Source organism: Paroedura picta, chromosome 1 (genome assembly GCF_049243985.1).
Source record: "Paroedura picta isolate Pp20150507F chromosome 1, Ppicta_v3.0, whole genome shotgun sequence".
In the NCBI taxonomy this organism is placed as follows: domain Eukaryota; kingdom Metazoa; phylum Chordata; class Lepidosauria; order Squamata; family Gekkonidae; genus Paroedura; species Paroedura picta.
Window position 1 is genome coordinate 76,855,368 of NC_135369.1, and position 14,970 is coordinate 76,870,337.

A 14,970-nucleotide genomic window follows, 5' to 3' on the forward strand; every position below is an offset into this window, starting at 1 on the left:
CATGCCTACTGGATGGGGGATACGCTTCTAGGTAACACTGTGTGTGAACGAGACCTTGGGGTACTTGTGGATTGTAAACTAAACATGAGCAGGCAGTGTGATGCAGCGGTAAAAAAGGCAAATGCCATTTTGGGCTTTATCAACAGGGGCATCACATCAAAATCACAAGATGTCATAGTCCCATTGTATACGGCACTGGTCAGACCACACCTGGAGTACTGTGTGCAGTTCTGGAGGCCTCACTTCAAGAAGGACGTAGATAAAATTGAAAGGGTACAGAGGCGAGCGACGAAGATGATCTGGGGCCAAGGGACCAAGCCCTATGAAGATAGGTTGAGGGACTTGGGAATGTTCAGCCTGGAAAAAATGAGGTTGAGAGGGGACATGATAGCCCTCTTTAAGTATTTGAAAGGTTGTCATTTGGAGGAGGGCAGGATGCTGTTTCTGTTGGCTGCAGAGGAAAGGACATGCAATAATGCGTTTAAACTACAAGTACAACGGTATAGGCTAGATATCAGGAAAAAGTTTTTCACAGTCAGAGTAGTTCAGCAGTGGAATAGTCTGCCTAAGGAGGTGGTGAGCTCACCCTCACTGGAAGTCTTCAAGCAAAGGTTGGATACACACTTTTCTTGGATGCTTTAGGATGCTTAGGGCTAATCCTGCGCTGAGCAGGGGGTTGGACTAGATGGCCTGTATGGCCCCTTCCAACTCTATGATTGTATGATTGTATGATTGTATGATTGTATGATTGTATGATTGTATGATTGTATGATTGTATGATTCTATGATTCTTGTTTAGAAATGTGTGGTTTTATGGAAAGCATTTTGCAGTCATCTTGGTGAATCTTGCTGCCCCTTGCAATTGTTGCTAACTCACCATTTCACCTGACTCCAGACCATTTACAAAATAGTTACTGATATTGCTTCCGGTACAAATATTTGAGGTTTTCTCTGTTTACTTCCATACTCTATTAATCACTCAATTTATTTCTATCCTCTGTTCCCTGTATTTAACCAGCTTTTTGTTTAGATTATTTTATTCAGTTTTAACAGCCCATAAGACATATACCACCCCCCCCCAAAAAAAATCAGGCTTTCTGTTTAAAAGAGGTCTGCTCTTATACTCTGATATCATAATATTCCTAAGTTTTATTTCCTTTGATAAATGGAATGTTGGCCTCACTTTCCTTTTAGAATATCTGGACAATCTGCAAGTATGTAGATATTGATGTTTGTTATTAGGGGGTTTGTCATTAAATTTTCTGTCTTTAAATTTTCTGTTTTTCTGTCTTTTTTCTAAACTGAAGTTTTGTTGGCTTACCACTCCTTTGTTAGAGTAATGATTTAGAATTATTTATTATTATTATATTCATTTATTACATGATATCTGCAGGACTAGAACCAACCCAACAAATTCAAAGGTGCATATATAATTTATCCTCTTTTTAATTCCAATATGCAAAAATATGGACTGCTTCACAAATGTGTATGTCATCCTTGTATAGGGACCATACTAATCTCTGTATTGTTTCAATTTTAGTACATGTGCTGCTGAAGCAAATTTAGAAGAAGAGTTGGTTCTTATATGCCACTTTTCTCTACCCAAAGGAGTCTCAAAGTGACTTAAAATCACCTTCCCTTTCCTCTTCCCAAAACAGACACCCTGTTAGATAGGTGAGGCTGAGAGAGCCCTGATATCACTGCTTGGTTGGAACAACTTCATCAGGGCTGTGACAGGCTCAAGGTCACCCAGCTGGATGCATTTGGAGGAGGAGCGGGGAATCAAACCTGGCTTGCCAGACTAGAAGTCAGCAGTGGCTCTCATGAAGCGTTCCATATTTTTGCATATTGGAATAAAAAATGAGACAACTTTTATACGCATCTTTGACATTTTTGGTTGGTTTTGCCAGCTCTACCATTGTGTTTTTTATTTCACTGTTGTTGTAATCATTTCCTGTGGCTACATATAATTATTTGCAGGACCAGAACCAGCCACAACAGATCAAATATGTAAACAAATAACAACAAAGAATGTATACAATTAGACATGGATATGGCAGCACTAAATTCTTATTATTTCTGTTACCCACAAGTTTTTAAACCCCCCTCTATTGAAAATTGTAAACATTTGTTCTTTAAATCTTTGTGCATCTGTATAATTGACCACTGATGAAGAACTGTAAGATCGAAATGTGTTTGGTCTAGGTCTAAACTTGTTGGCCTTACAGGTGTTCTCACTTAGCAGTTTAATTTGTACCAAATAGATACTATTTTATGGTTTTCAACATTTGAGTTCTACTAATAAATTGTTTATATTTTTCTGTAATTGGTTTTTATCCCTTACCTTTTTCTTGCATGTGTGTAACCTCAGGGGAGGGCAATATATAAATATAAACAAACAAATAAACAAGCATAGCCAGGAGTTCTGGCACCCAGGCAAGAGACTTTCAGAGGCAGTTTGCCACTGCCTGTCCAAAGAAGCTGGGATTCCTTGGCTAGCCAGGGCCAATCCCAATGCTAGCCAGGGCCAATCCTACTTAGTTTCTGAGATCTGATGGGATTGGGTTTGCCTGGGCTAACCAAGTTGGGAAGTCAGCTGCCGACTCTCCAGTGAGAGCTCAGGGTTAGCAGTAACACTCCTCTCCCTTCCAAATTGATGGCAGTTTATATAATAGAACAAGATTAAATTCAATTGAAAAGTACTAAACATCTTAAAAGGACAATTATTTTAAAAAAGAATAAAACTGTTAATTTGGCAAAACTACCCTAATCTGGATTTTGAAAAAAGAGCTTAAGCAAATAGACAACTTTGAAATGTCCCTTCCCCCCAATTTGTAGATTCATTTAGGACACTGGTTCTCAACCATCCTAATGCTGCGACCCTTTAATACAGTTCCTCATGTTGTGGTTACTCCAAACCATAAAATTCTGCAAGTGTTATTTCACAGAAATTAAACCAAAAATTACCAATGGCATGACGATCCATTGTTCATGATTGTATATAAACTGTTTTTTTCCGGGGTTTCTCAGTTCAGTTCTGCCTCTTGTCCTACCATGCCGATCTCGCTCTTTTCCGCTGCTTCAGACAGACGAACGCTCTATCTTGATCAACCCTGCAAGGCTGTTGTGTGGATTGTGCCCTCCTCAGGCCAAGCTGCTTGCTCTGCTGTGACCCCTATGAAAGGGTCATTCGCCCCCCAGGTTGAGAACCACTGATTTAGGATCTATTTAGTTTAATAAACAAAAACAATGCAATCCATTCCTACCCCATAGTTTCCAACATGATTTTGAAGACTACACCACATATTGGAGGCTTATTCCTTCCAGAATATACATATAGGTATAAAATTGGCAATAGATACAGAGTATGGTTGTACGAAAATTGCTTCCTCTTTAATAACTGATAGAATACCATATGTTAGATATAGTTAAGTCAGAAACCTGTAAAGCACATTTGTATGTTTATTTCATTCAAGATGTTCCAGATTTATACTCAAAAAACGTATGGGGGGGGAAACCCCATTCTCTCCCTGCACAATGGCAGTGATTCCCTCTCTCCCTCGTCTACCCACTTGCGTGCAGCATGGCCACACCTTTAAATTGCTTCACACAGCTTCTGAAGAGCAACAGCCTCTCCTTCTCCTTCACCCTTTCTGCCCCGCTGCCTGAGTCACATGACGGGCAGCAAAGGGTGATGGGGACACCTCTGCCTCTGCTCCTCTGCATGCTATCCACCCGCCACATGGGTTCCACCTGCCTGACTCTTGCAGTAATGCCCCCTGCTCCTCCTCCCCTCCCTCAAAATGACAGACAAGATTTTGTGACAGAGTCGCAAGATCTTACTCAGTTAATATAAAAGTTAAGTATTGTATTAAAACACACTTAAAAAAAAAATCTGCAACCCTGGTGTGTGTGTGTGTGCCCCAGTTCTGAAGAGCAATATGCCCTAGCCAAATTCACTGGGTTTTTTGATTCTCATAGGGGCCTGTTTCAGAATTGGTTGTATGCTGTTGTTTCATAGCTTTATGCTCCTGCATTATTAGTATTACTAGCATTATTATTAGTATTATAGTATTACTACTATTTATTTAATTTATATATTGCACTCCCAGTGAACTGGCTCAGGGTGGTGTACATCATTTTACAACATACATCAATAATCCAATTACAACAATGACTGTTTAATTAGAAATAAGAAATAAAAGTAATTACTAGCATCAAATATAATAACGTTTCCAAGAAAATCATGTGGTATTTCATAACCCAAATATCACATAGTTAGATAATGTGGTTTAGTAATACATTCATCTCTGCCCTTGCAACCTCCCAATTAATTAAGAACCCTGGCTCTTCTCAGATGCTACTTTTTGAGAGCATTCAGAATGACACATTTCCACTTTTTTATTATTATTACTTCTCCAGCTGGTTAGAAGTCACTTGTTTATCTGTCAGGTCACTGCATGAAATATTATTACTGACACTAATGAGGTTCTGGTTTTACTTTTGTGAAGTATGAAAAAAAGTGTTTAGTCAAATAATGCTATATTACGGGGGGGGGGGGATATTCCTGTTGTGAATGGCATATCAGTCAGCAACCACCTTACAAAATAGGCTGTGAGAAAAACTTTGGGACCTAGATTTCTCTCTCTCTCTCGATAGACAGACAGACAGACAGACAGACAGACAGACAGACAGACAGACAGACAGATAGATAGATAGATAGATAGATAGATAGATAGATAGATACGGGGGGGGGGGATATTCCTGTTGTGAATGGCATATCAGTCAGCAACCACCTTACAAAATAGGCTGTGAGCAAAACTTTGGGACCTAGATTTCTCTCTCTCTCTCTCTCTCTCTCTCTCTCTCTCTCTCGATAGATAGATAGATAGATAGATAGATAGATAGATAGATAGATAGATAGATAGATAGATAGATAGATAGATAGATAGATAGATAGATAGATAGATAGAACGGACATTTGCTATTTCAAGATGAATTACACATACACACACAGTGTGACCTTAAGTCCCTAACCATAGCATTTCTGCCAGGAGATTAGCTTTAATGGAGTGCCTCCTGCTGAGATGGGAAGCATCGTTAGGCTTGCTGCTAACTGAACAACTAATAAAGGATGTTACTTAAAAACATAATTAAATGAGAGAAAGGGGGAAAGAGGGAAATGTCAGTGAATCAGATTTAATCAAGATTTGTTGAACATGCTAAAAATGTGATTGGATTAATATAGTTTGATTCATAAGCAATGGCTTCCAGACTATGAATTAAAAAAGAACACAGTTAATCTTCCTAATGAGTGGCCAACAGATACGTCTTTTCTCCATCCAATAATTAATGGGAACAAAAAAATAATCAAAGTCCAGTAGCACCTTTAAGACCAACAAAGATTTATTCAGGGCTTGAGTTTTCGAGTGCAAGCACTCTTCGTCAGATTATGAACCCCTTATATGACAAGGTGTATATAACAAAAATCAATTATGTTTTGCTGTATATTCCCTGTCCTGTAAGGGGTTCATAGCCTGAGGAAGAGTGCAAGCACTCAAAAGCTCATGCCTTGAATAAATCTTGGTTGGTCTTAAAGGTGCTACTGGACTCTGATTTTATTGTGCTACTTCAGACCAACACGGCTACCCATTTGTATCTATCCTTATGGGAACCAAAGTCATCTGGTAGTGGGTGTGTGGTGGGAAAGGCCATGCAGCTACCTCCTTTTAGCTGGGGGGATACAGAATGAGCTGAGCTGGCCCTGCTCCCAAACCCCTAGATCCTAATGAGGAATTTTCACATATTTTCTTAACTTTCACATGCTCAGAAGGGTGGTGTGGAGGATAATGCAGGCAGAAAACAGGCCAATCGGCAACCCTGTTTCCCACTGGTTACATCATAACAGTGCCAGTGTTTGGGAACCCTCACTCAAGAGTTTGGATTAGCCCAGATTATTATTCTATGTTGTAACTCAGTTCTACGTCTGACTCCTACTTAATGATTCCGGACATGGGCAAGATTCAAAAGAAAGAATTTCTGCTTACGGGTCAGTCTCTTCAATTACTATGCTCAAAAGCAAGGGTGAGTAATAAGTGGCTGTGGCTGTAACAGTGGCTGAGAGAAGAAAGAAAACAAAGCTGAAGTAGCACCTTTGATCCATGTCTCGCAATATGAGCCATAACATAGAGGAGGCTCAAGACTGCTTTTGCCTGGTGGCAACATCATTTAACAAGCTGTTTCATGTACTCATTTGCCAAGCAGATGAGTCCCCACTATGAGACTTGTATTCATGCTGCAAGAAACTGTCACTCAGGCTGTGTATGAAAAGTAGTTCACAGCTTGTAACAACTGCTAGGCAAAGGAGCCACTTTCAGATGGGCCAGACTGCTTTCTACTTCTGGCTGCAGGCAGCTCTTGACACATAGCATTCAGCCTGTCCAACCACCAGTTTAAGTGGACAAATCTGCCTACTGCCATTTTATTCCATATTCCATAAAATGGCAATTTAGGGGCCTGGGAGGGTAATTAAACATGGTTTGCAATGTTCATTCCTTTCCCGGACTCTAAGGTTTGTCTCCAACAGGTCCTGTCAGACCAACCTGGTTTCCTTTTTTGACCAAGTAACAGGTTTGCTGGATCGTGGAAATTCGGTTGATGTCGTTTACTTGGATTTTAGTAAAGCTTTTGATAAGGTTCCCCATGATGTTCTGATGGATAAATTGAAGGACTGCAATCTGGATTTTCAGATAGTTAGGTGGATAGGGAATTGGTTAGAGAACCACACTCAAAGACTTGTTGTCAATGGTGTTTCATCAGACTGGAGAGAGGTGAACAGCAGGGTACCTCAGGGCTCGGTTCTCGTCCCAGTACTTTTTAACATATTTATTAATGATCTAGATGAGAGGGTGGAGGGACTACTCATTAAGTTTGCAGATGACACCAAATTGGGAGGACTGGCAAATACTCCGGAAGATAGGGTACAGAGGAGAGCAACGAAGATTATCTGGGGCCAAGGGACCAAGCCTGGAGAAAAGGAGGTTGAGAGGGGACATGATAGCCCTCTTTAAGTATTTGAAAGGTTGTCACTTAGAGGAGGGCAGGATGCTGTTTCTGTTGGCTGCAGAGGAGAGGACACACAGTAATGGGTTTAAACTAGAAGTACAACGATATAGGCTAGATATCAGGAAAAAAATTCACAGTCAGAGTAGTTCAGCAGTGGAATAGGCTGCCTAAGGAGGTGGTGAACTCCCCCTCACTGGCAGTCTTCAAGCAAAGGCTGGATACACACTTTTCTTGGATGCTTTAGGATGCTTAGGGCTGATCCTGCGTTGAGCAGGGGGTTGGACTAGATGGCCTGTATGGCCCCTTCCAACTCTATGATTCTATGATTCTATGAATAACAGAAAACCAAGAGGCACAATGAGTTATTTTTAAATTAAAAATTAAATTACCTGGTTCATCTCTAAAGTATATTTTAAGCCAGTATTTAAAGGTTATGATCCAGACCTTAGTTTCCAAAAAAGTTGGTGAAGATCTACACAGATAGCAGAATAAGGCACTTACTTGGGGGTACCTATGAGTTGATAGAGGTAATTTGTCTGGATACTTTCAATATTGTTATTGAATGCTTTAATCCATATGAGTATTTGTGACAAAACACAGCATTACAAATTCTTACTGCAGCAGAAACAATTTGGTTATCTTTAGAAAATAAAATTGTTTACTTGGGCAGAGGAACATTTGGCCAGATTTATTGTTTGGGTTCGATGGGTTGACCAATTTAGATTATAATGATAAGTGATGTCCAAGTATTTAAAACTTTTAACTTGACTGATTTCCTTACTTCCCATGAAAAATTTCTTCTACAGAATATTAACACTTTAGATTTTGAATAATTTATGGATAGTGAATTACTTAGACAGTACATATGGAAAAATATATATCTCTTATTAGGCCAACTCTTGTGTAGTATCATTGTCATCTTAACACAGTCTGCGGCGCCACGGGTGCCGCGGACTAAATAAAAGGATAAGGGCTTGGGAGGCAGGATGTGTCCGTGATGAGGAAGGGTGCCGATTGGCCCCTTCCTCTGGACAGACTACTGGAGGGACCAATCGGCAGGCGCTTTGGTCCCTCCGAGTCCCCTGCCAATTGGTCCCTCCGAGTCCCCGCTGGAGCAACTGCGAGCCGCGCACAGCGCGGCTCACAGTTGCTCCTTTGCCGGCGGCCTGACGCGGCCCAAGGGAGCCCCCGGCAGTCGCGTGGAGCGCGGCTGCTGGGGGCTCCCTACCCGACAGCCTGACGCAGTGAGCAGCGCGAAGCGCCTCTCACCACATCAGCCCGCCGACCAAGGGAGCCCCCGGCAGTCGCGCGGCTCCCATGCCTAGCGCCCGCTGTATTTTACGTACAGCAGGCTTGATTACTAGTAAAGTAATAAAGGGATTGGATATGATCCTAATTTAGGAGGATGATCATTGATAGACACAAGTTTTGTACCATAATGTTCACAAATAAATTGAAAAGTTGAGGAACGAGGACACAATCTTGTTTGACTCCCTTAGTATGTTTCCACTTTCTGAATACTTAACTTGACAAGAAGTGGCAGTATGGAGTTTCTTAAGAAGAAAGAGTAACCAAGGATCAATTCTCAGGAGCTCCACTTTGCTCCATAATAACTTTCCAGTTTGTTCCACAACAGTGTTCTCAAATCAAACGCTCTTTCCAAATTGATAAAAGCTGCATACAATTTTTGTGTGGGCCAGAGTTCATATATTTATCAGCTAAAAAAAGCTAGGACAAAACAATGGTATGTGGTGGATTTTCCTTTAGTAAATCCGATATATTCCTGGACTAATGATGTTAGAGTGCAGTCAATCATTTAGACAGTATGCTAGATGTTTGGTACAGAGTTTGCCAATTGTAGAACAAAGACATTGGGTGGAAATGTTCCAGAATATTAGAATCATAGAATCATAGAGTTGGAAGGGGCCATACAGACCATCTAGTCCAACCCCCTGCTCAATGCAGGATTAGCCCTAAGCATCCTAAAGCATCCAAGAAAAGTGTGTATCCAACCTTTGCTTGAAGACTGCCAGTGAGGGGGAGCTCACCACCTCCTTAGGCAGCCTATTCCACTGCTGAACTACTCTGACTGTGAAATTTTTTTCCCTGATACCTAGCCTATATCGTTGTACTTGAAGTTTAAACCCATTACTGCGTGTCCTTTCCTCTGCAGCCAACGGAAACAGCATCCTGCCCTCCTCCAAGTGACAACCTTTCAAATACTTAAAAATTGCCCTTTTTGAAGATTGGGATAATTATTGAATTGAACCATGAGCTGGGTAGGTTCCCATATTGATTGATAAGAGTAAATAGATTAGCCAGTGGAGGAGACCACCAGTGAGTGTATTTTTTAAAAATTTCTGCAGGGAACCCATCAGGGTTGGGAGCTTTGCCAGATTTTCATTCTGAAATTAGCTTGACAATCTCATCAGTACTCACAGGAGGCCAGCTGGGAACGAACATCTCATGTCAGTCAGACACTCATTAAATAGCGCAGGCAAACAGCCATCCTCAGTTCCTTCTGCAATACGGGAAGGGCTTCAAGTACTTGGGTATATGTGCCATGCTCAAAACACTTTGTTTGGATCATAAGAAGGGATGATTGTTATTGTAATAAGTTCCTTTCCCTGATTGTTGTTGTTCTGCTTTGCAGAAGTGCAGGAATATATTTATGAGATTGATGTACCTCAATGATGGTCATGCTTAATAAATTCATCAATTCTTATATTGTCTTCTGCTTGCAGCAGCATAACTTTATGACATTGTGCATACATCAAGAAGCAGACAGAAAATAAGTACTGGAGAAATGAAGATGGTGGCACTTTGGAGAGGAGTGAATGAGAAAGTGACGAGTGAGTGAGTGAGAGAATAATAGAAAAGAGAGGAAGGCTGCTGTATAAGAAATAATTAGAGAGCATGGACTGAGATGGGAATGGTGAGGAAAGGAAGAAAGATTTTTCTATAATTTGCAAATTGGAAAGCTAGGTTTGGGAGATGAGTTCTGCTAAATGAAATGTACTACCCGAATGTTGACTGTAGACCTCTAGTTTAACCTCCTATTTTTGGTCCTTTTCAAGGACTTAAGACTTAAGCCATGAGTGTGGCAGGACTTTTATAGGCTTTCTGCACTGGAGTGAATTTCATCAATTGCTGTCATTGTAGTAATAACCATCATATTTGCACGAGAGAGGTACTTAGGCCTCCGTACTTCACATTATGAAACCTCTCAGATGTGACATGATGAGAACAGCATTTCTAATGACAAAATAAGGCAGATTGCTATGCCTCCTACTGTAGTTCTAATTGTAATAGACAAGAGCCTGACATTTTATGGGCTAAGGGACTGACATTTTGTGAACTTAATTGGTACTTAACAGGCTTAAAAAACATAAGAGCAGCCTTGCTGGATAAGACAAAGGGTTTATCTAGTCCACTGTTCTGTTTCCCAACTATATATTTAGTGTATTTTAGGCCACATTTACACTCAAGAGTTTTTCAGGGAATTAAGTAACCCATGAAGAAGATACAAAGGCCCAAATCATGCTCTATTAGTAATTAGTATTTGGAAATGCACCACTAATGAAACAGAATGGATTTATTTAGCCATCATAGATGAGAAGCACTAATGGATAATACTTTCTATGTATTTGTCAGAACTATTTTTAAAACCATCTATGGAGGCTACGACCCTATCCTGTGACAGTGAATTCTGTAAATATGCAATGTGTGGAGGATCATCATTAACCTGCCTTCAATCTATTATCCATTAGTTTATTTAAGGAAATAGAAAGAGTTTGCTCTGTCCTTTTTCTCCATACCATGCATGATTTTATAGACTGGTGTTTAGAAAAAATAATGATAGATGGAAGACATGTATAAAATCATGCACGGTGTGGAGAAAATGGACAGATTAGGGATATGCAAAAAAACATATCTGAACCCCAAAAAATTGGTATTTTACAATATTCTCAAATCTCAATACCATTATGGTATTTTGATTCAAGATTTTTCAGAAATCCTGATTTGTTTTGCTTTGTTACACTCTATGGCAGCCTTTACCATTGAAAAACCCCTGAAACATTCTTCAGGCTTCAAGAAACCCAAAAAGTGGCATGCAGAATATGATTGGGAAGTCTATGTCCACTCAAGGCCCCTACCCTTCCCACCCCCTGTAGGCCTATCATTGGCCATTTTGGGAGGGGTGGCAGATCAACATGACTATATGGTCATATCAACTGATAAATGTTTAACAAAAATTTTAAAATATATAAAAATTTAATTAACTCCCACCCCTTTGAGAAACCCTTCCAGGGCCAACAAGAAACCCAAGGGTGTCATGAAACCCTGGTTGAGAAAGCGTGGCCAATGGGGTCCATTATGTTCAATGGTCCCCATAGGGTATAATTGGGAATTGATCTGGGGGCATCCAGGGATTGGGGGGGGGCTGTTTTATGAGGTATAGTCTCCAAATTTCCAGCTCAACTGCTAGCACCCCTCCTAACCCCCTCCCCAGTTTCAGAAAGATTGGACCAAAGGTTCAATCCATGACCCTGCAAAGAAGATGCCTCCATTCTCCATTGCTTTCAATGAAGAAAGGCAGCGTTCAATGGAGAGCCAGCTTGATATAGTGGTTAAGAGAGTGGCAAATGGCAGAGAAAGGTATTTAAAAGAATTGTCTGTTTAAATACCTTTGGCAATCTGCAAATGAACACTGAAAGTGTTTAAAATGCTCACAGTTTCTTTAAATACCTTTTCCAAATGATAAGTTCACCTAGACTGCAATCCCTTTAAATAACGTTGGCTATCCAGTTATCCTGGAAAATTAGAAAATATTTTGGATTTGGGGGTCTTAACTATTTTGGTTACGCTGAAAGAATAACTGAATACCAAGAAGATATTTTTCAGCTATTTTTTTTGGTTGAATATAGCCAAATGTACACCTCTACTACAAACTCTTGAGAATTTCATGGTAGATAAGTGCACCAAATTCCCTTGTCATTTAGATATCCTCTTCTAGTACATTTTCTAGTTCAGTGATGATGTTACGAGTTTGGAATTTGGCCACTGCACATGGTTCTATCCAGTGGTGTTGGCCAGTGGCATGTTTTGTTTACTGCATTCTGTTTCATGTGCTCCTTTCTTTAACAATGTTTGAGGGAAGCCAAAGCCTGAGCCAAATATTATCTCAGTAGATCTTAATTGTTAGGAAATGGCTTGGTCCAAGGAACCATCAGGGCCTGAAAGGTATGGCTACTTCCTCATGGCTGAGAAGAGAGTAAGATTAAATGTCCTTGTGTGAAAAACAGCAGTTTATGGAAGAGACAGAGAGAGAGAATCGTTTTGCCTTCACCTGTACTCTACCTGTATATTTTGAAATAAGGCAAATACTACAAAACATGAACATCTCCAGTGCTCTCTCATCCAATGAAGAATAACCCAGGCATTGTCCCAGTAACTCCTCATTAAAGTGCATTATAATCATGGATTAACTTTAACCATTAGTGGCTCTAATATTTCAGCAGAGCCACTATGGGAGGGGTGGGGTTCAGCAAAGCTGGGCACACTCAGCACACCTGGATTAGGCCAGCCCCTGGAGCACCCGCCCCCAGAAGCCAGCTGTGAGGCGCACTTGCAGCCTTGTGGCCAGACATTCCCTGGATGCGAAGGAGAGCAGTCCCATGGCACCCTGCTCACCATGTTCCCACAGCTTCTTTCATGGTTGCTCCTTAGAAGAAGAACTAGACTTTTGTACTCTGTTGTTTACTACCCAAAGGAGTCTCAAAGCTGTTTACGAACACCTTTTCCCTTCATCTCCCCACAATAGACAACCTGTGAGGGATGTGAGGCTGTGACAGGTCTGAGAGAATTGGGAATGGGCCGCAGTGACCCAGCAGGCCTCAGGTGTCTCAAAGCAGTTTCCAATTGTCTTCCCTTCCTCTCCCGATAGCAGACACCCCATGAGGGAGGTGGGGTAGGGAGCCTCACATGGAAAATGGCAACCCTAAGAGGAAGTCTCTCTGTGCACAGCAGTCTTGACTATTTAAGGTTTAAAAAGTCACTTCAGTTCCCATGTCTCTCCAGCTATTTACTTGTTCACTATTTACAGTTTCAGGAGGTAAATATTTTTTATTTAGATCTTCCTGCAATTTCCAGATTCAGAATGATGCTTGTCTATCTGTCTGCACCCCAGAATACAAACAGTTACTGGTAAGGGCTGGCCATAGCCCATAGCCCAGGAGGGACACACCTGCACCAATCCCTCCCAACTGCAGCCTGCTATTCTCTAGATTATAATGATCAGCTCTGTAGGTAAAAATGGCTCCTTTGAAGGCTGAACTCTGAGGCATTGTACGATTTTGAAGTCCCACCTCCAAACCTCCAGGAATATTTTCAACCCAGGGGTAGCCAACTTCCAGGTGGGGCCTAGAGAGCTCCCGGAATTACAGCTCATCTTCAGAGTATAAAGATCAGTTCCCCAGGCAGAAAGGGCTACTTTGGGCAGGGTTGTGGTAGAGAAGAAACATTTAATGCCTCCCACACAGGTTGTTGTTGAATTAAAAGACTTGAGACCTACTGCAAAGGGTTGTTCTACAGATGAAACAGGAGACAAAAGAACCTCCACAACAGCATCCAATTTTGTCTGCAGAATAATGCTGTGCAGTAGGCCTCAAATCTGGAGAAAGTGGCGAAGAAGAAAGACACATGGTTTGGCTGTGTCTAAGCCCCGGCCAGAGCAGTATTTCAAGTGAGAAGGGGATTTTCTGTGGCTTTTCTGTCAGCCAACTGTTTGGCAGAAAGAGAAATCCCCCCCCTAAAGAGGAATGTCCACCCCCAAGCCCTCAGACTCCCCTGTGTTGCACTTGGACATACCTCCCTCCCCTCAGTCAGGGACTGTTAAAGGCTCCTTCACAGCAGGCCTGAAGGGAGGGGGGGAGGGGGAGCCCTCTGCAGCCTCCTGCCAGCTCTGTCAGGGTTCTGAGGCAAAGTGAGGGAAGTGACAGTTGGACATGACAGTTAGGGCAACCTTAGGGTGAAAAGGGCTGGCACAGCCTCTGTCCAAGCCTCTGTTTTCATCCTCCTCAACAGCCCTACTGTCCTCCTCTCCCTGCAGTGGTCAGGGGCAGACTGGCAGTGATATCTCCAGATTGTTCCTGGGTGGGCTGGTTTGGCAGTCCCTGTCAGAACTTTGGTCCAATGATTGGGCCAAAGTCCTGAGTGGGAGTGACCTGTCTGAGGCAGGGCCCGTCCACTCGCTGCCTGTTTAGCCCTTAGCAAAATATTATATAATATATAATATAATATCTGGGATTTTATGATTGTTTTATGGGGTATTTTAAACTGTTATGATGTTTTATTGTTAACCACTGTGAGCCAGCTTGCTGGGAGTGGTGGACTATAAACTTAATGAATGAATGAATGAATGAATGAATGAATGAATGAATGAATGAATGAATAAATAAATAAATAAATGAATAAATACCGTATTTGCCGGCGTATAAGACGGCTTTTTCCCTCTCAAAAACATGCCTCCAATTGGGGGGGCCGTCTTATACGCCGGGTGCACTTCAGTCTGGATGCGGTGGCGGGCGGCGGGCGGCTCCCCCCCCCCGACACTGGGCTCACAGCGGCGGCGAGCGGCTCCCCCCCACTGGGCTCACAGTGGCGGCGAGCGGCGAGCGGCAAGCGGCGGCGGGCGGCGAGCAGCTCCCCCCCACTGGGCTCACGGCAGGCGGTGGGCGGCGGGCGGCGGGCGGCGGGCAGCGCCAGCTCCAGCTCCAGCTCCAGCTCCCCCTCACTGGGCTCACGGCGGCAGCAAACTCCACATTTTGAGTGAAAATGTTGGGGGGTCGTCTTATACGCCCAGTCGCCTTATACGCCGGCAAATACGGTACTCTGAAAAAAATC

At 42.1% G+C, this 14,970-nt stretch overlaps 1 pseudogene; it reads right to left on the reverse strand.

The window, feature by feature from the left end:
• Positions 1–1,460: 1,460 nt before the first annotated feature.
• LOC143828051 (U6 spliceosomal RNA) lies at positions 1,461–1,560 on the reverse strand (annotated as a pseudogene).
• Between the last annotated feature and the right edge of the window lie 13,410 nt (positions 1,561–14,970).